The 24,578-nt window shown below is 36.9% G+C and overlaps 1 protein-coding gene across 2 annotated transcripts in view; it reads right to left on the bottom strand.

Moving 5' to 3' along the window:
• The window catches only part of PPARG (peroxisome proliferator activated receptor gamma), a 133,926-nt gene that overhangs the window by 101,550 nt on the left and 7,798 nt on the right, over positions 1-24,578 (bottom strand). For both annotated transcript variants that reach the window (XM_082415756.1, XM_082415757.1), the window contains exon 2: positions 8,234-8,307. The gene's annotated coding sequence lies outside the window, so the exon portion shown is untranslated. The remainder of the gene's footprint in view (positions 1-8,233; positions 8,308-24,578) is intronic.

Here is a 24,578-nt window from a genome sequence, read left to right as displayed (position 1 = left end):
GGAGTTGAAGAAGAAGGAGGAGGAGGAGGAGGAGGAGGAGAAGGGGGAGGACGGAGAGGAGAAGCAGCGGCAGCCCCCACCTATGCAGAAGTTAAATCTACAAAATTGTAAAATACATATTATATCACAGAATTTTCTTAATTCAATTTTGCATCATGTTTTGCATCTCTCATTGGTAAATTTAAAAATAACATTTAGGCGAGAATGCTAATAGTATTATGCTTAATTAGCAGACATAAAAGTATATCTTAATCATTTAATTTTAATTACATTATAATTGTAACAGTTGCATATTCCTTGCTAGGAACTGTTTTAAGTGCTAGGGACACCCAGAAGATAGTCTCTGTCTTCAAGAAGCTCACTCCAGGCACTTCCTTGGTGGCGCAGTGGTTAAGAATCCGCCTGCCAATGCAGGGGACACGGGTTTGAGCCCTGGTCTGGGAAGATCCCACATGCCGCGGAGCAACTAAGCCCGTGCTCCACAAGTACTGAGCCTGCGCTCTAGAGCCCGTGAGCCACAACTACTGAGCCCGCGTGCCACAACTACTGAAGCCCGCATGCCTAGAGCCCGTGTTCCGCAACAAGAGGAGCCACCGCAATGAGAAGCCCACGCACCACAAAGAGTAGCCCCTGCTCACTGCAACTAGAGAAAACCCGCACGCAGCAACAAAGACCCAACGCAGCCAAAAATAAATAAATAAAATAAATAAATTTATATAAAAAAAAGACTAAATTAAGAGATTATTAAAAAAAAAAAAAAAAGCTCACTCCATAAAACTAACTACAAAACCAACAATAATCCAATACGATAATTGGTACATTCCAGGCGTGAATCCAGTGCTGTGAGAGGAACACTGGTGAGCCAGCTGGAGTGGCCGAGCCCTAATATCCGTGATGCAAATGGAGGCAATGAGTCTGAGGGGGTAGGTTGAGGTAGACCACGAAGTCTGTAATGCTCCCAGGAAGGGGGGGTGAAATGCAAACACAGTGTTTGAGAAAGAACTCTGTCTACTTGGAGGATGAAATGGAAATGGTGCATTGAGTCGGAGAGACAATTTGCAATAACTCAGGTGAGGAATAAGGAAAATCTGAACTAAGACAACATCGATGGAAATTAAAAAGTTGGAAAAACAAATTTATAATAGCAGCAATCAGTAGGTTCACACATAAAGATTTTGTTCCCCACTACAGCAGGGAGCAGAAGTGTTCAAAGAATTTATTCTCCTTGGACTCTTACTTGCTGTTGCTATTACTATTATTCCAAAGTCTGATGGATGAAAGGATGAGAATAGTTACTCCACATATTGAGAACACAAGTTGGCAACATTGTTAACTTTCACTCATCACTTAGGATGAAAGTCAAGTCACCTGATCAAATTCCAGCCACCACTCATCCCAGCTCTTAAAAGGATGTGAATTTAAAGGAAGTTAGTCTACTTTGTGGGACTGCTTCCAATAAGCACTTTTTCTGGTGAATGTGGGGTAGGGTACAGATCTGTTACATTTCACCCTTTTCATGTAGGTGCATAAAATAAAATTTTAAACATGAATTAGCACAATGAAAGAGCTTAATGCCTTTCCTGAACAAAGATATTACAGAGATATTGAAGAGTTGCAGAGATTCTTTGAACATATGCCATATCACACAGATAAGCATTTTATTTCCTCATTTGGAAAAGATGAAAACTAAAGGCAATGATTATAGTAATATCTTAAAGATATATAGTGCTGTAAAAATTTTCTAAGCACTGTATATATTTAATCTTACTTGATCCTCACAATCAATATCTTAACAGGTAAGGAAATTGAGGTCCAGAATATTTAAGCGATTGGCAATTAACAGAAAAGGACAGACTACAACCCAGGTGTCCTGATGTTCAGGTGTCAACTTTCAGGTGTCCTGGAAGCAGCAACTCTCTCTAGAATTACATATTTAGGGTTCTTCCAAAGTATAACGGGAGGTCAGGGCTGGTAAAATCACTTTCTCTGTTTGTATATAATTATTATAATACTTCCTAAATAATACTTCTTATATTTTCAGTGAAAGTAACAAAAAGCATTTTGTGGTTTATTATTCATGCTAGATTTCTCTGGATATTCAAAATGGATTACTAAAAAAAATTAGGTCTTGTCAATTGTACTTATTCTTCAGTGGTTATTTCTGTACACAAAAGTGCTCTCAATTTTATGACGCTATCTGGAAGAAGTTCAACAACACATTGTTAATACTCTACTGCTACAAAATAATTTTAAAGCTCCATGGGAATTTAGATTTGCACAAGTTATTAGGATGTGACCTTTCCCTTAGATTTCTTATTTTAGGATCAACTTAACATGGTATTTCCCCAGTGGGAACTGTTGTACTTCCTTCGCAGATAAGAAAAATAGCAATCACAAATTAGAGTGAGTAAACTCAGGGAAACATATATTTCTGTGATGCAGATGAAACTGAAATCATAAAAGGGGGCCACACGACTTATTCCTTGAGTTTGAGAGGAAAGCCAAGTGGCTTGCTAACAAAAGAAAACAAGTCATGCCATTACGGTATTTCCCTGAAATTTATACCTAATTGTTTGTCCCAGCTACCAAGTCTTATGACTTTTAAAGATTATTAAAGATGTTTACGTCACTAAATTTCCTATGTCCTGTCTACTGGGAGTATAAAAGGTTAAAAATATCAAGGTTTTAATAATTTAAATGATTTCAGATCACAGGATCTGGACTGAAGGACAAGGAGTTCATAAGTGTGAAGAAAAAAAAATCAAAACAACAACTAGAATAACACAGAGATCACAGTTGCTTCACATTATGGTCCATGGAATACTAGTGGCCTCCAATGTTTGAGCTCTTACTGTATGATACTGTGGCAGAATTTATGAACATTATTGGTAACATATGAGTTACTGGGAGTATCCAAAGAATTAAGCATACTACAGCTAGGACTGCAGAGCTCATTATTGGCAATTTTTTTAAAAAAGGTAAACAAAATCATCGAAGGAGAGAATAGGAAGATGTACATTTTTCTTGCCATAATCAATAATTTTACACACTGTTAGTTCATGAAAACATTAAAATTAAGAAATTAGAAAAATATTAAAAAAATTTTTTCTCTTATGAGAATGAAAGTGCGGTTATAAATGAAAATCAAGTAATCGCCAAAAGTAATTTTTAGTATCCTCTTCTATCAGACGTTTGTACAGTAGGTTTTATTAAAATTACTACTTGAGAACAAACACTGCTTTATTGAAATTATTACTCAAGAGTCTCAAATAATCAAACCCCTCCCCCACCATGCATTCTTCAGTTTAACAAACTGTTGATATCATAGAAGTTCTTTTAAGCTTAATTTTTAGGAATTAACCCTCTACATTTTATAACAGTGACTCATGTTTTTAAGTAAAGATAGTACTCATTGTGATCAACTTACATGTTTTTCCAGAAGATATTTATTATACAGTTTAGACACAGCTAGGTTTTAAAATATTGTTTTTGAATGAAAAGATAATTTAGAAATCATTTATCACAAATCCCTTAGTTTTATAGACAGTGAGGGTCAGGGATAGCAGTGTATTTACTTTCTCAAATACCACATACACATATTTAAAAATCTATGCATATGTATTAAGAACTGGAAGGCAACTTGTAGAAATTAAAATAGTTTCAATAAGGATGTTAAGATTATAGATAATTTTTCGTTTAAAATGTTCTTTATTGTTGTTATTACGTTGCTTATTTGATATTAAAAAATACAATACACTGCATTGTAGTTAAAAGCTGTAATCTCTATTTCATGTCATTAACTATAACACTTAACTCCCAAATGAACGTTCAGAATAAAAAGGAAAAACAAACACCCATAATCTTTTTTCTATTCATTGTACACTTTAACCATATGATTTTGCATTTTAAAATTTTCTCTTATCATTGTATCTTTATTCTAAAATTACTAGTCACCTCAAATATTTAAACCACAAATTAAAAATATTTGATTGAAATAAATCCTTTAACAAAATTGATTTGTATCCTTCTCTCTGGATGTGCTACTTTGTTAAACCTTCATCTTTGCAAGTAATCATTCCTTTATAACAACTAGCAACATGCAGACTTAAAGGCCATAGGGACCTGCAGCACAGGTTTTAAATGAGATTTAAATTTGGTATAGCCTCAAGAAATCATCTGCAATTTCACTGCAACCAAGTTAGTTTTATCCTAACCCAAAACATAAACAACACCCCCATCACAATCCAAAAAACCAAAAACTACCCCAAACCCCATATTATGCTAATCTCTAAACAACTGATGAAAACTCCTCACTCTCCACCCTCATTCCGCTGTCAAACACACAGAGCCAGAGACAAATGATAATAGATTTAAATGAACAGAAATCATTTAAACATATGCTTTGGAAATATGTTTTTGTTCATTTTGCTACTAATATATCCTCAGAGCAATGTGAAATGTCATAAAAATGAATAATGCAGGAGCAATATAGTTGCTCAAACCCTTTAACATAGAAACTCCTCTTAAAGCAATTTATCTGAAGAAAATGATTTTTTAAAAAGTGAAATATATGCATGAAGATATTCACTATATGTAACTGTAATAATAAACAGTAATTGTATAATAATAAAAAATTAGAAGCCACCTGAAAACTGGCTTAGTAAATTCTGTGATATCACTAATATGGACTACTGTGTTGCCATTATGACATCTGAAAGCCAGGTAAAAAGGAAGAAAGACATGTAATCTAACAGCGAAAGAAGCAGAAATGCTACATATACCGTAACCGTTAGTAATTAAAAAATGTATACAGGTCAACCAGAACTGAAAGAAACTATACAGAAGTTAGAATAGTAGTTTATGTGTGATTAAGTGTGGTCTTTTTATTTTAAAAGATATTTTCACAGCTTTTCAGTAACAAAAACGTCTTAAAGGAATTTAATGTAAAATGAAACAAACCCAAGGGCCCAAATTCAAAAGCCAAAGTCATTTATCTGTCCTAGTTCCTAATCTTATTTCTGTTTGTACCACCTCCCCACCTTTAAGAGTTTAGAACCCTATCTATGTTCCAGTCCTGCAGTCCTGAATTCATACACAGCAGCATAGCTAAGCAGAGAGTTTATTTACAGAGGGCAGGCCTGAACTCTGCATGCGAGCACATACAGAAAACGATAAAGATCGTCGTGTCCTATTAGCAATTCACAGAATTGTGATTTGCTCCACCCAGTACACCTATAATTGAATTCCTCAGCCATAAAATCATTGGGACCAAACAAGTTCAGATATCTTTTATCTAAACCCTTTTTTTCTCCCTTACCATCAGTTAACATATTTCTTATGGGGCTTTTCTTCTTTTTATAGATTCATTTGTCTTAGTTATAAATTAACCCACAAGCAACTCTCCCAACCACCCAGCTCTACTGTTTCCTGTGTACCAGGTTCCTTTCTACTTGCACAATTTATGATATAGGGGCCATTTAAACTGCCGGTTGGTAAATGATGTCCAGGAAATCATCTCTAGATTTTTAAAAAAGATTCCTCCTAAGGAGAAATGCCCCCCAAGCAGAGATTCTCCTCATAGCTGGGCACCCTGGAAAGAAGTGGAGTGGAACTGCTGAAGACTTCTATTTCTTTTTCATTTCTTAAAATTGTGGTAAAAGATACATTACATAAAAATTGACCATTTTAAGCATTTAAAAATGTACAGTTCTGTGGCATTAAGTACATTCAGACTGCTGTGCACCCATCACTGCCATCCAGAACTTTTTCATCTGCCCAAACGGAAACTACGTTCCCTTGAAACACTAACTCCCCATCCCCCGCTCCTCCCAGCTCCTGGTCACCACCACCCTACTTGCTGTCTCTATGAATTTGACTATTTTAGATGCCACTTCTGTTTTTTCTTGTTTCGCCTGAAGTGTGTGAACTAGTGTAGTTTCCAAAATTGGTTGAACACATAAGAGAGTTGCCGGCAAAAACCCTTCAGGGAAGAACTCTTAATACTTAGCATTTTGTTTTTCATGCCCAAACGCTTGAATTCAGACCAAACACTCATTTCCAGACGCCAGAGTACATACTTGCCCCTTACTTGGTCTTTCAAGAGTTTGGTCTTTTGATTTATCTGTTTTTTTTTAAAGTTAAACTGATTTTCAAAGCAAACTTTATACAGCTATTGATTTCCTTTAAGAATCAAAGTTCCCTTAGTACTGCTTATATTCACAGAATTCCCAGACATTTTACCTAAAAACAGCATGATCTTCTCTCATCTTCACCATTCAAATACAAGGCTACTAATTCTAAGTGCTTGTTCAAATGTTGTCCTGGGTAAAGAAGACTGGTGGACCAAGAGATCATTAATGAAATCTGAAGACTTGGTTTGAACACTGAAATCACACCCTGACCGTCACCAACTAAAAATTTTGCTCAGAGGTGGTTTGTGAGGACTCGGAGCCTTGTGGGTATTTTTTTCCCCACTCACAGGTTTTCTAGGGGCTGGAAGTAAGTGGCTGGAGAACTAAGTGGAGAGCAAACCTGTGGAGGTGAGGATGGCTCTGTGTATGGACAGGATTAAGAAACAGCTCAAGGAGTATCCTTGATGAGAAGAATGTTCTAAGGTTGGCAAACAAACAGAAACTCACTCTAAAAATCAGTAAAAGTCTAACAAGAATGATTAGTTGCAACATGAGTGACTCCAATGTAACTTTAAAAGAACTTTTCATCTTGAAATAATTTGAGGTTTACAGAAAAGTTGCAAAGATACTCCAGACAATTCCCACGTCACTTTCACCGGGCTTCCTACTGTTAACATCTTACAACCACAGCCCAATGAGGAAAACTAATAAATGAAAATTGGCACACTACTATAAATGGCTTTATCTGGATTTCACCAGTTTTTCCACTCATGCCCTTTCTCAGTTCCAGAACCCAATCCAGGATCCCACATTGCATTTTGTTGCTACTGCTCCTTATTTCCTCCAGTTCCGCAGTCTTTTCTTTTCCTTTTTTTTTTTTTAAGTGGCTTTATTGAGGTATAGTTGACATACAGAAAAGTGCACATATTTAATGTATAGTTCCCCAGATTTTTCTTGTCTTCCATGCCCTTGACGCTGTTGAAGAATGCTGGTGAGGTATTTTGTAGAATGTCTCTCTATTTAGATTTGCCTAACATTTTCTCATGATTCAACTGTCGTTATGAATTTTGGGGAAGAATACTGAAGACCTGATGTGCCCTTTTTGGGGGTATATAAGCTCAATATGTCTTATTACTGTAGATATTAACCTGTTAACCTGGATCACTTGGTTAAAGTGGTGTCTGCCAGGATTCTTCTGCTTAAAGTTACTACTTTTCTCTTCGTAATTAATAAATATTTAAAGGGAGATACTTTGAGGTTCTGTCCATATTCTGCTCCTCCTTTCACCTTCTAATTTGAGTATTCATCAGTGGGCCCTGCCTGTAGCAGTAACTGCTGCTGAGGTTCTCTGGTGGCAATTTTCCATTTCCCTTATTCCTTTAACATTTACTAATTTAAATTCTTCTGTAAGGAAAAGTTCTCCTCTTTCAATTTATTCATTCAGTCATTTATTTATATCAGTATGGAATCATGTATATATATATTTTATTTTGGGGGTTGTAATCCAGTGCTATAGTTTTAAAAAATTTTATTTATATTTATCAAATATATTTGATATATATATATTTATATTTATCAAACTATTTATATTTATCAAATTATTCCAGCTTTGGCCATTGGGAGCTGGAATAATTTGAACAATAAAATAAATAACTATAGTACTGGATTTTAATTCCCCAAATAAAATATATAGGTATGGGCATTGGATAAATTAAGCTACTTTCTCCTTTGTGACCTGGGATCATAGTTGCATGGCCTACAGAGAATCAGGAAAGATATTTTAATTTTTCCCTCAATTCAATTACAAGTAACACATGAACCTAATATAATGTACTTGTACTGAGACTTATTTCTAAGGATTTGTGTTATTTCTCAACCTCTAGGTTTGTTTTGTTTTGTCTATCTTCGTTTTGTCTTAGACAAATACGGTACTGTGCTTTCCTTCCACTGACTGGTAAATTATACAGTAGAAAGTATTCTGATAGTCAAAATAAAAGCTCTCTAAGAAATTTTACAATAAAATACTATGAAGCATTTGCATGTTCTTTAAAAAAGACTCTTCTAAATACAAAGTTAGTACAATAAATTCTGAGTTTACCTACCGTTAAAGGGTAACGCTTGCTTAAGGAAGTGGCCTTCTTGTATGTCTGTGGCTTAGAGTTGGCTTCTTTCAAATCTGAACAATTAAAAAGAAAAAAGATTTTTAATATACACACATATTCAAAATTCTTAGACAACCTAGGATACCAAAATATACAAGCACAAATGAATGTATTTTCTCTGTTGGATTTCATCATGACTGTTTGCTTTCCCTGAGCTTAGAATGCTTTGTATTCTCTAGAAGCAACCAACAGACTGACTTGTAAATCATTCAGGGCTGGAGAATCTTCCTAAAGAGACATGGATTAGATTCATTTTGCCTACTCTCCTGTTCTGTCACTGATCAGGAGTCAAGGTACTTTGTCTCATCCATCTTTTATGTCAAATTAATAAAGACACCTACGTTGGGCAGACTTAAGAAAAACTAGATTTTAAAAGGGTTAGTAATGTCAAGAGATAGATGACTGATAAAATTTATACACAGCGAAGATTACATTTATGAAAATATAAGCTCATTCTAGAGGGCATATGGCTGTTAAGCCTAAGGTAAAAGCATCACAACCATTTAGGGGCAGTAGATACAGCACATTTCACGTGGACCAGATTTTTAAAGGAAGATGCAGAGAGCAGATTATCTGAGTAACTGTGCCAAAGGTCTAAGGATGTGTATCCTTGGCTCTTACAAATGGCTCAGGGATCCTAGAATAGCTGTACAATCCGTAAAGACAAAACAGTACCCAGTGCCAAAGCCTTATCATCAGGGCCTTCAAAGTCCCAACATCCAGACCCAACATTCTGCACAGTCTAACCTACCCAAAATTCTAAGTTTTTTTCTTTTTTAATGCTGCACCTTTCCACTTGGAATTTGCAACACCTATTCTATTACCCAATGCATGGGTAACATAGTGGATCATGAATATAAAATGTTTTCCCATTTTGTTATTTCTACTTTGAAAGAATATAAACTACAGCCAATGTATTTTGTTTGATTCTTTGTTTCACTCACATTGTTTAGTACTGCTGTTTGGAAACTGAAAACCTCCTAATGAACTCGCTATCAACAATATGGTAACAATTTTGTTTTCATAATGGGGCATATTCTTCTATAGAAAGAGCTAGCTTGTCAGGGTTTTAGACCTGTCTGCTTTGCTTTTTGACTGCTCATCTGTATCACAGCAGTTTACTCTCCATGTGAAACAAACACTCTTTCATTTGTTAGTCAAAAATGGAAAGAGTACCCACATCAAACCTGTCCATTACATATAACATGCATAGCACATGAGAAACAACTTTATAATGGATTACTATTTAGACTTTTTTCACCTTTAAGTCAACAAAAAAGTGCTTAAATATGTGAAAACAAACAGAAAGAGTATTAATAAAGAAAAATTTGAGCAAAATCTCTATCTGAAAAATTAAATAATGTTGACTCCAGGGTAAGATTAAGTCATACTAGCTTTTCTTGACACTCATTCCAATTTCTCTTTGAAATACATATGAATTCATTAAGAAATAGACAGCAAGAAAGAGACAAGATAAAGTTAAGATTTCTGGAAACTGCTATGTATTCCTAGCTTGTAGCCTTAAGAGTTGGATCAAACAGAAAACTGGACCAGTTCCTGCGATTTTCAAAGGCAGACAGAATCTATAACCTTTCCCAAAACCCCCTCCCCCTGTAAAATCAGTATCTCCTTTCTGTATCCATTCAGAACTGCATTGTACCATAGAAGGTACAGTTTGCAGGCATAAAATGTAATAAGTAGGGCAGAAACAAGATCCATTCTGGGGGCAGTATATATCAAGTATTATAGTTCTTTCATGTTCCCCATCTGGTCAGTTAAATACAGACTGGTTTATATTCATTAGTTTATAAATCCTTCTACTCGTTAATATAAGCCAGAGAACCACACTGTGAAGAGAGCAGACAAGCCCCTCACATTTCAACAAAACCCACACTACACAGGGTCTGTTCTACTCATCCAGCTTTTTAATATCTGAGATAGGCTTTTTACCAGAATCTAAGTAGATAATAATGCAAGCCAAAGGGAAACTTACTATATTTGTCTGAAATGGTATATAAATGGTAAAAGTTGACTTAAGAAATAGGAAAATAATTAAAAATGAAAACGACTGAAAACTTATCAAAGAATTGCTTCCCCAAGAAGCTCTGAGGCTAGATAATTTTATAGATACATTTTTTTTCAAATGTTCAAGGAAGAAATAAGTTTCTTGCCACATAAACTGTTTCTGAGTAGGAAAAAAAACCAGAGTGACCAAATTAATTTTTCAAAACCTAACATGACAAAATAGTTAACAAGGTAACCTAACAAGAAAAATACCTAACAAGAAACAAAAAAACCTCACAAGAAAAATACCAACCTCACTTATTAATATTGACTTACAAGTAAAAATAAAATGCTAATGAACAAATACAATAGTATACTAAAAGAATAAACCACCATAATAAAGTTGGATTTATCTCAGAAAGACAAAGAAGATTTAATATTGGAATACGTATTAAAATAATGTGTTCCAGCACTAGGTTGAATTTTAAAAGAAACCACATGACTATTTCAAAAAATACAAAAGAAAATACTCAATAAAATTCAACATTCATTCTTGAAAATATTTCCTTAAAGAACTAAGAAACTTTAATAACAAGAATATTAATCTCAAACTTAACAACCAATATCATCTTAATTGTGAAATATTATAGCAGCATCTCCCAAAATATGTTCTATAGATAACTAGATTCTTTAAGATTTTCCAATGGAAAAGCTTCCACCACAAGATGAATTTGCACATGTTGTTCACATTTGGAGGTTAGTAAAGTACATTAGCATTGTATATGCTCAGTAAGCCCCACAATTAGAAAAAAACAGTATCAACAATAACAATCTGCTTAGCTGTTTAACTCATTAGTTCTCAAACTTATTTGAGCATTTCTTTTCTCACTTTCCGTTATTTCACTCCTTAACCCACTTCACTGTGGCTTTTGCCACCCACCTTTCTACCAAAATTCACGCAAAAGTGACAAGTGGTCTCCTTCTTGCTAAATCCATTAGACTTTTCTTGATTTTCATTCTATTTGCCCAATGGTGTGCTGGTAAGTGTTTAACAACTGGCTCTCCTTGCAGGAAAAATGCTCTGGTTTGTAGTGTTTGCTAATTTCTGTGGTGTAAATACTCCCACGGTGACTGACTTAGGGCCATCAACATGACAGCAGAGTCGGGCAGAGCTGGGGCAGCAGCAGCATATTACATGGTATCCCCACCTCACAGACGCAATCCACACCAACACTGCATAGATGTAAAATCATCAGGAAGCAATGCAGTTGGTGTGGTTACTACCTCTGTTTTTATCATAACTTGTTTCACTGCTTGTATATACAATCTAACTTTTAACAATGGCTGTGGATTAACAGTCAGCTCACAAAAATCCTAAAAATTTAACAATTGACTTCACAAGCCAGTCTGAGCTGGCTCCAGCACCGTTGTCTCTGCCTCTGCACCATTTGATATTCTGTGTATCCTCTACTCTTGAAACTGTCTCCTCCCTTTGCTGCCTAGTGACCAGTTACTCTGAATTCTTATCCTAACCCTATGACTACTATGTTAGTCCTTTTTCTTGGTACCTCTTTTTCCTGAGTTCTTCTATCCTATGTGCTCTGCAAGTTCCTTCTTGGCCTCACTCTTACCCATAAACATATCTACTTGCTTACAGCTTCCAAATCTTCATCTCTAACCACGTCTTCTCTCAAGACTTCTAAATCTGTATTTCCAATTTTTTGGGAACACCTCTCCCTGAGTTTCTTCAGGAACCTCAAACTCAACAATTCCTAAATACCCATCTCCTCCCTTTGAAGAATTAAAGACACACAATCCAACACATATTGGACCACTCCTCGCTCCCTGCTAGATGAAAAGGTGTTCGATTCTCTACTCCTGCCTCGCAAAGTACATTCAAGGAGGCTCAGTTCATAACCATAGGCAACCCTTCTCACATCCCTTTTTCCCTTCCCTTTGACTTTTTCACACCCCACACTTTCCAAAGTGTCACCTTCAGCAAAAGCCCTCCCAACTCAACACTTTCTCCATTCTCAGCCCAGTAATGTCATAATCTCTCCTTCATCTCTTTCCCAGCACTTTATGACATAGGGCAACTTAAATCTCCTGCAGCTTTTCATGTCCAGACCCTTTCTTCTCATTCTCCAATACTTCAGCACAAAAATCTAGGAACTGACCTTGTAAAATCAACTTTTCTAAGGGTAGGGGAAAGGGGTTTTGTACTGTCAAATGAAAATTCTCTTTGGTGCATTGGGGGAAGGTGAAAGTATATGAACGCTCCCAAACAACTAATTTTTATCCCATTGAACTAAATACATGGGTCTCCCACTTCCCCCGCAAATTGCTGATTGATTCCCTTAGAAGCCAGAGTCAGGATGAGCCAATCACATCCTTCCCTAAATTTTTACAAGATTCATACAAAATTGGCTATTAAATTGACGTCTATATCCTGAGGTGACAAAATAAAATGACTTTATTTGAATTAAGAGGAATTTAAGAGAAAGAGAAAAATGAAAATAAAGAATCTCCCAAGGGTGGTCGGTTTTAAGTGACAGTAGAGTTACTGAATTGAATATAAAGTAAAGATTTGGTGATCTAACTTACCTTGTCACAAGTAACAAGAATAAGTACTTTCAAGTTACTTACCACTTACATGACACATAAACGGATTTGCAATGAACCAGAACAACTAAAAGCTTGGATCTACTCCATGGTTACATCTGAATACGGTTACACTTGTGTAAACATAATTGTTAAGTGTGGAATGGTGCTGGTAGTATGGGGTATAGTTATCTCATTCTCTGGCAAGTTATATACTGGAAAATTCGACTCTTGCTAAAGTGTGTAAGACAGGGTGGCTGGGTTCAGGCTGCTTGAGTTCAAATCTTAGTTTTATCACCTGGCAGGTTATTTTTACCTCTCTGTGTTTGTTTCTTCATCTGCAAAATAGAGATAATAGTGTATACCTTTTACAGTTTGTTGGAAGAATAAAATGAGATAATGTACATAATGTGCTTAAAATAGAGCCTGATATAGAATAAGTGCTCAGTAAATATTAACTATGACTATCAATTGCTAGGCTACTTTATTGGTGCTTGAGATAATTAAGGAAGAGTCCTTTAAAAGGATGGGTAAATGACAGTTTAGCTGAGGATTTAAACTGTGGGGTAGACTGAAGTGTAAACTGAACTGGAATAAAGCATTATCTAAACATAAAATCCTACGGTTACATTTATAAATCAATCATAAACTAAGTTATCCTAATGAGTAATATTACTCCAAAAAGTCATGATATCTATTTAGGATTAGGAAGTCGAATGAAACGGCAGATTTGAAATTAAAAAGAAACAATTATGGGGCTTCCCTGGTGGTGCAGTGGTTAAGAATCCGCCTGCCGATGCAGGGGACACGGGTTCGAGCCCTGGTCCAGAAAGATCCCACATGCCGCAGAGCAACTAACCCCGTGCACCACAACTACTGAGCCTGCGCTCTAGAGCCCGCGAGCCACAACTACTGAGCCCACATGCCACAACTACTGAAGCCCGCACACCTAGAGTCTGTGCTCTGCAACGAGAGAAGCCACTGCAATAAGAAGCCCGCTCACTGCAACGAAGTAACCCCCTCTCGCCACAATTAGAGAAAACCTGTGTGCAGCAACAAAGACCCAACGAAGCCAAAAATAAATAAATTAAATAAATAAAATTATTTTTTAAAAAAGGCAACAATTATTTGTTGAGCTTGTTAGCAGTGTTCTAAGCACTGGGGATAAAGAATGAACAAAACAGACCAATATTCCAGCTCTTATGTAACTGTGTAAATAAAGATGTAATAAAAAAAATTAGATGGTGTTAAAGGATCCATATGCTATATCTGATATACCTACCATGCGGAAAAAAAGAGGAACTAAGGCTGTTAAAGACGATTAGGAATTATTTCAACAAGCTACTGTGCTTTACTAAAATTTATGAATTAAGGTCTATTGATCCCCTTCTCCAAATTTGAGGATAAGTGATTCACTAATTTTTTAAAAAATCAGTTGATAGTGGGAAGCAGCCGCATAGCACAGGGAGATCAGCTCGGTGCTTTGTGACCACCTAGAGGGGTGGGATGGGGAGGGTGGGAGGGAGGGAGATGCAAGAGGGAAGAGAAATGGGAACATATTGTATATGTATAACTGATTCACTTTGTTATAAAGCAGAAGCTAACACACCATTGTAAGGCAATTATACTTCAATAAAGATGTTTAAAAAAAAAATCAGTTGAAATCCATTTATAAGTGATAATCAATTTTATTTTGTCTCTGAAATAGCAACATAAGCATTTTGCTCATGTTACATTCAGAGTAAAAAATCGCTAATGTACAACATGGTGACTATAGTTGATAACACTGTATTGTATAATCAAAATTTGGTAAGGGAGTAGAACTTAAATGTTCTCACCAAACAAAAAGACGGAGAGAGATTTGCAAGGTGATGGATGTTAGTTAGCAAATGGAGGGAAGCCTTTCACACTGCATATGTATTTCAAGCCACCACAATGTATATTTTAAATACATTACAACTTTATGTCAATTATACCTCAATAAAGAAAAAAATCCCTACTTTCTTATTTGATTAGTAGATAAAAATACATTTCATTTCCATACTATAGTTAGAGACCAAACCAAAAAAAGAGATATTAGGAATTGGGAAACTGGAAAAGGAAGAGGGCAATCGGAGGGAGAGAAACAGAGGCAGATAAAGAAGGAAAAAAAAGAGACAGAATATGGGAAACACCAAGAATGAAAAAGGAAAAAAAAGGTGGGAACAAGAGGGAATAAAAACAGAGCTAGAGCAAGAATTGAGGGGCAGAGGGAGGCAGGAGGGAGCAAGGAGGAAGAAGACGGGAGAGGAGAGGCTCAGAAACCAGAGTCAGCGGAAATGACGTTTCCTGTTTTAGCTCAGGGGCTCACTGTGGATACAAGCATCAGGAAGTCATCACTGGTGTGTTAAATATTGTGCAGAAATTAAGAAGCCACCACAATTATTGAGCCAAAAAAATGTTCACATTGGTAATTACATAAGGATGTTGCCTTCAGGAAACTGTTTTTCTCTAAACTCACATTTTCCCTACTTCTGTGCCTGTGCTAATAGTAGTTTCCCATGTGACATGCTTTGTCCACCATCACCCCACGTTCGATGAACAATATTCAATAAGTATTTATTGGGACTTCCCTGGTGGCGCAGTGGTTAAGAATCCACCTGCCAATGCAGGGGATACGGGTTCGAGCCCTGGCCCGGGAAGATCCCACATGCGGCAGAGCAACTAAGCCTGTGCACCGCAACTACTGATCCTGTGCTCTAGAGCCCGCGAGCCACAACTACTGAGCCCACATGCCACAACTACTGAAGCCTGCGCTCCTAGAGCCCGTGCTCCACAACAAGAGAAGCCACCGCAGTGAGAAGCCCGCGCACCGCAACGAAGAGTAGCCCCCGCTCGCCGCAACTAGAGAGAGCCTGCCAGCAGCAACGAAGACCCAATGCAGCCAAAACTTAAATAAATTACTTAATTTAAAAATATATATTTATTGAGTACCTACTATATGCCAGGCACTGTTCTAGGAACAGTTTGAAATGTTACATAGTTTATAATGAAAAATATCAGCTGTTTCAATAATACACAATGAAAATGGGCTATTTTAACAAAACTGTTTACTAGGCTTGAAGTGAAATGAATTTTTTCTTCTGCAGCTAACGTTTTTCTTCACCAGATACCATCGGCACTACACCAATCCTTATGAAAATCATGTCCCTTATTGAAGTTAAAAGCATTCCAGCATTTCCCCCCAAATATGGTAAGGCTATCACTCCTATAGGAGTCGAGTTCTCTGGATCTTCCCAAGTACAATTAATCTGCGATGATTTTAGCTGCTAAAATGTTCACAATTACTGTTTGAAGCCTGTAATAACTAAGTGAAATAAGTTGAATAATAAAAGTTATTTGAACTTTCACCCACATCAAAATGGAATCCCAAAGACATTCCCCAAATGGGTAGCCATGTCTGGTCTTGTTCAACCTTAGCGTTACATTGAACAAATGATTTAGAATCACGTCAGCAGCCTGTGATTTACGTAACTCACTTCTGCAGAAATTCACATTGCTTGTGAAAAACATCACATGGAAGAGGAACTTACTACAAATATGACAACTGGAAATAAATGAACGCTGAGAAGGCATTAGAGAACAGTACTTTCTTTAAAAAGAACTGTGGAACTAACTGCACAGATATGTTTAAAAATCAAATTTGCATTCAAATTTAGGGAAATGTAGTTACCCGTATGATGAAAATGGTAGTATATATTGGTGTTCCAATATAGTCAATTAAGAAAGAAATAGGAGTGTAATCCGCAAAAATGCTGAATCACTACGCTGTACACCTGAAACACACAATATTGTAAATCAACTATACTTCCATTTAAAAAAAAGGGAAAGAAATAATGTTCTCTAAGTTAATGTTGTAGAACAAGAAATCACCTTAAAGTTGAAAGGGACTTTATAAGCTCCCTAATTCATTTCTTCTATCAAACAAGACTTCTTAACAGATGGCCATTCAGATTCTGCATGAATCTCTACTGACAAAAGCATGCACTTCCTCACAAGGCAGCCTTCCCCACCGTTGGACAACTGTAGTCGTTAGAATTCCTTCCTTAACCATTCACCTGTCGATGGACACTTAGGTTGCTTCCATGCCCTGGCTATTGTAAATAGTGCTGCAATGAACACTGTGGTACATGTCTCTTTTTTTCTTTACACTGAGCTCATGTATGCCTCCCTTTAATTTCTAGCAATCCTTTGACAAGGGCTGTCTATGACCCAGGAGCTCCATAAGGGAAGGGACCAGTCTGCCTTGTCACTGCTCTTGTCCGGGGCCAGCACGACACGTGGCACAGAGTAAAGTACCATAAAGAAGAGCCATAAAAATGAGTAAATGGCTGATGACTGCCCTATAGGACCCAGTCAGTAAGTCCAGTCCATTTGTCCTTTAGGGCAGTGGAGTTCCACTGGGATGAAGGCATTTTTTTTTTTTTTCAATCTGTTGTGGATACTTTTATAAAATGTAAAACCATGTGCCTAAATGTCATGACAATATAAACTTTTTTTTCCATTAATGATGTTTTTCATTTCTTTTTTTTTTAATTAAAGTATGGTTGATTTCCAGTGCTGTGTTACTTTCAGGTGTGTACACCTGAAAAGTGATTCAGTTATACATAAATATATTCTTTTTCAGATTCTTTTCCATTATAGGTTATTACAAGATACTGAATATAGTTCCCTGTGCTATACAGTAGGTCCTTGTTGGTTATCTATTTTATATACGGTAGTTTGTACCTAGTAATCCCAAAGTCCTAATTTATCCCTCCCCCTTTCCCCTTTGGTAACCGTAAGTTTGTTTTCTAAAATAAACATTTGTAAATGCTTATCCTCAAATCTGCACTTACCTCGTGCCAAGTCAGTAACTAGGAGTGCGCAGAGAAGCATCAGTGCATAAACTGTCCTCAGAGGCCACTCACTGCTTCACAACATCCCTCTCATTTTCTCTCCCTCTGTTCCGACAGGCCCTCTTCATGTTACGTCCAGATTTTGCGATAGCCTCCCAGCTGCTTGCCCTGCACACTACTGCCAAATTAATCTTCTGATTAAATCATCTCACTCTTCTCCTCAAGACCTGGAATCTCAACACTCCTTCCAAGATAAAACCCACACTCCTTTGCCTACATTCCAGACCCGTTCTCATCTGACCTAAAATCTACATCTCCAATCACATTTCTCACTCCTCACACAGACATACTACCCACTTCCAATGGGATGATCTCTGCAAAATGACCCCCCAACACACACTTATTCACTAGTCCAGGCTCCGTCTTCTTATACTGGAAATTCTTTCCCCCACCTCTTAGGTCATTGCAAGCCCTGAACTTTTTTTGCTTTTAGGTAAAATTCACATACTTAAAATTAACTATTTTAAAGTGTGTGATTCAATGATATTTAGTACATTCTTAAAGCTGTGCAACCGTCAACTCTATCAAGTTCAAAATCATTTCATCACCTCAAAAGGAAATCCTGCACCCATCAAGCAGTCACTCCCCCTGCCCCCATCAAGCAGTCACTCCCCCTGCCCCGTCCCCACGCCCTGGCAACCACCAATTTGCTTTCTATCTCTACGGATCTGCCTAGTCTGGGTATTTCATATTAACGGAATCGTACTTGGATTCCTTTCTGTTTCTTTCCCTGTATATTTTTAAAGTCATTTTTCTTAAGGTTACCCTGTCAATCCCTCAACTTTTTTTTTTTTTTTTAAATTTTTAATTAATTTATTTATTTATTTTTGGCTGTGCTGGGTCTTCGTTTCTGTGCAAGGGCTTTCTCTAGTTGTGGCAAGCGGGGGCCACTCTTCATCGCGGTGCGCGGGTCTCTCACTATCGCGGCCTCTCTTGTTGCGGAGCACAGGCTCCAGACGCGCAGGCTCAGTAGTTGTGGCTCACGGGCCCAGTTGCTCTGCGGCACGTGGGATCTTCCCAGACCAGGGCTCGAACCCATGTCCCCTGCATTGGCAGGGAGATTCTCAACCACTGCGCCACCAGGGAAGCCCAATCCCTCAGCTTTTGATGTCTAGTTCAAGCCCCATATCCTCTACAGGCTTTTCCTGGATTCATCCTCAACTCCACACCGATCTCGCCATTTTCTGAATTTTCATAGTGCTTGTTTTCTGCCTTCTTTAGTTTAGTCTTTAATCACATGGTGCTTTGAATTTTTGGTTAACTGCTTCAACGTTACCCCTTTTTGATTCATGTAGATTATAAACTCCTAGTTCTAGGAGCTGTGCTGTCTCCCTTTGTGCCTAGAAACTACTGAAGCTGTATGCAACTCATCGTGTCCGGCTGTTTATGAATGAGGAGCAAGTTAAGGAAAGTGAAGTCTTGATCATCAGTGAGAGAGAGCTTCAAACCCATGTCAGTTCTTATCCTTCCTTCTATCATGGTCTCCTCCCTGCCATTGTGCTTCTCAGTGTTGTACGTATAGGTACGGGTCACCTCTTTGCTCTGGTAGGGGATGAACAGGTGTGGCTGCAGGAAGATGATGGCAGGGTGCCCAAGGGTGGAGAGGGTGCAAATTCCCTGCGTTGTTCTCTTGCTAAGAGACTCCTACCTTCGTTCTACAAGCACAGATGAAGGTCTACCGAGAAAAGTTGGCATGCAGAGATGTCACAAGGCCACATAAAAAAAGGTTCATCTATTTGCTTTGCTTTTATATGTAAATCAGTTCCTTTGTCTGGTATTTTTGATTTGAAGTGGCTCATAAATGCGTATCTACCTTGTGAAAGGAGATTAACTGTTAAACAATTATGGTGATAATACTTGTGATTCATACGTGAAATCGCTAAGCGTATAATTATTTTATATATTAAAAACAAATGAATAGGTTAAAACTATGTAGTGTTTTATCTAACAATTGACAAAAAGTTTTAAAGGGAACCGGTTTTATTTTGTGCATGAGTAACAAGTCTAAGTAACATTTTGTATCACACATCCTTATGAACTTTTCTCCAGCTGTAGTACTAAACAGAATTTGTTACAGTTGCCACTGGAAGCCTCCAAGCAAGAAAATAAAATAGTGCTCTGGCCCTTAGGCCATTTAAAACCTGTTCTTCTGACCAGAACAAGTAAAAGATCCAACCTAGAATGCTGAAGGCTATAATTAACATTTTTTTCCCTTTCATATCCCATTTTGCCCGCTTTAGGAGAGCAAAATGGAAATTTCTTCTGGCATTAATTTCATATCATTATGTGTTACAAAAGATGTTACATAAAATAGAAATAAACATTTTAGAGAGTAATTTAGGGAATTCCCTAAACATGTAGAAAACAGTAGCACTGAAAATCCCACATTGAAAAAGCACAAAGTTGTCCTCAATATCCAACCAAGTTTAAAGTACTTATGAAGTACGGATAACGCGCCCAAGTCCCCTTTACTGTAGGCTGTGAATTAGGGAAGGTATGCAGGGCATATATATGTAAGTGGAATAAGAAGAATTACAACATTCATTCCTACTCTCTAGGAATTCACAATTTTGTTTGGTACACAGAACTTGCACATAAAACTTATAAGACCTGACAGCAAACAATCAGCAAATACAACATGTAATATAGAATCTGGAACGCATAAAATTACATTTCAGAGTAGATCTCCCTTCTAATTGTTTTACTTCAGCCAAGATTAAAGTTAGTTTGCATTTTCTGAGTTCAATAGCTGGTGGCCAGGGTAAATATTTCACACACATGTTGTATGACAAAGGAAATCAACCTGACATTTAAAGCTTAACATGCATAATAAGAACAAAATAATTGTGTATATGCGTTGTATTTTGTGAGGACTGGAGATCATTCTAGCAGGCATGGTCAAATACACATGAGTAGGGACTTCCCTGGTGGTCCAGTGGTAAAGAATCTGCCTTCCAATGCAGGGGACGCGGGTTTGACCCCTGGTCAGGGAACTAAGATCCCACATGCCGCGGGGCAACTAAGCCCGTGTGCCAAAAACTACAGCGCCCACACGCCCTGGAGCCTGCGCATCACAACTAGAGAGAGAAAACCCCGCACGCCACAACTAGAGAGAAGCCTGAGCACCACAGCAAAGAGCCTGTGCTGCAATGAAAGATCCCGCACGCCTTAGCGAAGAGCTCGCGTGCCGCAACTAAGACCTGACACAGCCAAAAAAAAAAAAAAAGAAAAAGAAAATAAATAAATATTTTTAAAAAAGGCATCACCGTCTGTTGGGGATGGGCAGAATGGCTGCACTTTATTAAAAAACAAACAAAAAAACAAATACACATGAATCGTGATATGGCCTAAAGACACAATCATGCCAATATGCTGTGTTCCATCACTGAATTATTTTCTCAGCTTTCACTGTGTGGTTATTTGCCTGCCTAGTGCTAGCTGCTGGTTCCCCTACCCGGTCTGGAAAGCACCTTTCCCACCATCTAGAAGGCCATGTCACCAGGTGGGCAGATTTTGTTTCCTATATAAGGATATTTGGTACTGAAAAGCAAGCAGTCATTTGATAAATGTTTATGGATTTTGAATAAGCCGTGGTCAAATCTGTAAAATTTGAAGGTTTTGGTTACATCTGCATTGAGATGCACTCTAATATTCCATGTCTGTATATGAAAAAATTAATTCTTTTTAACTTCATATAAATTCCTTCAAAACCTATTTTCCTTATCATTTTTTCCCAAAAGTTTCATGTTGTTCGGGATTTATCTCTACGTGGTCAGTAATATATTTTCTGCGAATTTAAAAACAACTGAAATGGTAGTCAGACAACTGGATTGTGAATATAGAAGTTGGAAATAGCTATAATACTTAAATTGACCAAAGGATGGTCATTTCAAATAAGATCTGGGTCTCCCTTTACTCAAATATTATATTCCAAATATGTAAAAGTTCTAAATATGCTTTTAAAGGTAAGTAGCTAACTTTATTTCCCAGGGGAAAAAAGTTGTGTGTTTTTTTTCATTTTAAAGGGATAGTCCCAGTGAAATTTGTTTTACATTTTTGTTAGGTGTAAATAACTTTTTTTGTAAATAAAGTTATGAACTATATTCACTTGGATAGTTAACCACTTAAATATATCCATTTTGAGAATATTATAAAATAAATAACTCTTCTGCAAAGTGAGTAAGTACCCTATCATTTGGATTTTCAAGAATAGTTAATAGCTTATTAACAAAAGATGCATTCCTACATCTTTTGCTAATAAACTTTACTACTGAGAAATAAAGTAATATAGTAAATACATTATACATTATATGTGATACATACTACATACATATAACCTAAAATACGTAATAATAAGAGATTTAGGAAAAATATTCAAGGACACAGGTTTTTCCCTACTTCACACATAACTGAAAGATAGCCACCTGGCTCCACATTGCCAGGCTGGCCTGGCAACGCTGCCTGGTCACAAGGCAGGGATTAGGCTATTGCCTCCTCTTAGTCACCATCTCTCCCATTAACATCCTTGTTAAATCTAGATAACGATACTCATGAACGTCAGGAGGGATGTATTTGTCTGTCTTGTTCATTGCTTTACCCTCCTTCTCTAAAACAGCTCTTGGCACAAAGTAGGAGCTCAACAGATTTTTGTTGAAGAAGTAAGTCTTCATTAAAAAGGAGCTTCTTCTCCGTAGATTTGCTCTGGGGGGGGTATCATCACCAAGTTTGTGTTACCCACAAATTCTGAGAGCCATAAACTGAGTTTTGTTAGCCGAGGTTTGCCTTGGGCTGTATTGAGAATTAAATCATAAGAAATGATAGGGGCAGGGCAGGGCAGGGTGGGGGGGAGGAGAAAGAAGAGAGAAATATTACTTAGTATCTCTGATATAAAGTTTCTAAAAAGCTTTTAAAACTTTGTTTTCATTTAGATAAAGACTATTCCAAAGACATCAGACTGATACAAATTTCTCAAAAGAAGTTCCAAAGAAAGTGACAAGAAAAATGTAACCTGTAATCTGGGTCAAAGGCAAAACTACTTAATATTCCCTTTGGGATTTCTAGAACAATGCAACAGAAAAAAGGAAAAATTAATTAATTCAAAGGATATTGCTCTGTGTATGTGTATTGTATACACACACACACATATATATATATTGCTGTGTGTAAGTGTGTGTTTGTGTATATATATATATCTTTTACAGCGTTCACTCAGAGGTCTGACAAGATTTTGGGAAACCTCTACTCATTTGCTATTTTAAAGCTCTTGTTATTTTAAAAATTATTATCACAAATTACATCAAGGTCTCATAATGACCATTTGTAGTAGAAGTTTACCTTCATGTGCTTCTCCATCAGCTATTTATGGTTATAAATTCAGTATTCTGTCAAGAGTTAGAAGACAACTCTATCCTGAGGTTATTTAATTTTAGGGGAAAAAAACCCATAATAGATATATATATATTTTTTAGAAAAAGACTTAAAAGGGGGGGCTTGAAAATAAAATAGCTCTGGAAACCAGTGTTAAAAAAAAAGCTTGGTTGTTGGTGTATGCTAAAGATCAAAGAGTGCACAGGCCCAGAGAAATCAACAAAATCAAACCTTATGTATGGCTGAGAAAATTAAGAGGCTGTAACAAAGATGGGATATTTTTTCCTCCCAAATACAGGCTAGTCCAGGAGAGTACAGACAAGCCCAATATATGAACTAAAATTATGTATGAAATAAAACTGGGTATAACAGCAATGAATTCATGTAGTGTCTCACATTATCGTCGATGGCTTTAAAGGAATAAAAAAGCTAGACGGGTTCTCAATGTTTAATTTACTTTTTGCTTGATCTTTACTGATCAGCGTCATAGACATAGTAAAAAAAAAAGCAATAAATGTAGGCTTTTAATTATAGACGTAATTTTATATTACTGGCTAAACTTTGGAAGAGAGAAAAATATAAAAACAAAAAGCCCTCCATACCTCACTATCTTAATATAACTGTCATAATTTTTGTATAGTCCCTTCCAGACTTCATATATACATGTTTATATAAGGTTGCAATCAATGGTGCACATACATTCTTTATGTTACTTTTAAAAAAAATATTTTTCAGGTTTGCTCTAGTTTTCTAATTTGTCATTGATAATTACATAACATTCCATCTAGTGATTACACCATAATCTACTTAACCATTCCCCTGCTGTTGAATAGTTATTTCCAAATATTGGTTCCTATAACAATGTTCGTATGAAGGTCTTTGCGTATGTGGCTTGTCCTATATCCTACATTTCTTTGGAAAAAAATCTCAGAAGTGAGGGTATAGCAGCAGAGGGTGCAATATATTGCCCAGTTGCTTTTTTAGCAGGCAGAACTAAGTGACAGTGACATCAGCTACACATAAGAGTGCAAGTTTCTTCAATTCCTGAATTATAGAATTTTAGGATTTAAAAAAACTATCATCAACAATCACTAGGACTGGCACATTTTCTACAGTTATTAAACTGGAACTGAAGTTTACAAATCCATATCTTGTAAGTCTGTTTAATGTGGGTCCTCTAGGGTCATATCATCCTCAGAGATTTTATAAAATCCAGTCTTTGAACTTGGAGGCTCAGGATTCCTGGCAACCATTCTAAGGTAAGAGGAACCAGTGATGCTTGGACTAAGACGGGAGCCGGGGAGCCTCTACTGACACAAGCTTATTGAAAACAAGACTGAGCGTCTCTAAGTAATAAAACGCCAAACCAACAGAGG

The sequence above is a fragment of the Balaenoptera physalus genome, assembly GCF_965194825.1.
Source record: "Balaenoptera physalus genome assembly, chromosome: 11".
NCBI classification, from domain to species: domain Eukaryota; kingdom Metazoa; phylum Chordata; class Mammalia; order Artiodactyla; family Balaenopteridae; genus Balaenoptera; species Balaenoptera physalus.
Note: the sequence above shows the minus strand (reverse complement) of the source record. Positions and strands in the feature narration are given on the sequence as shown.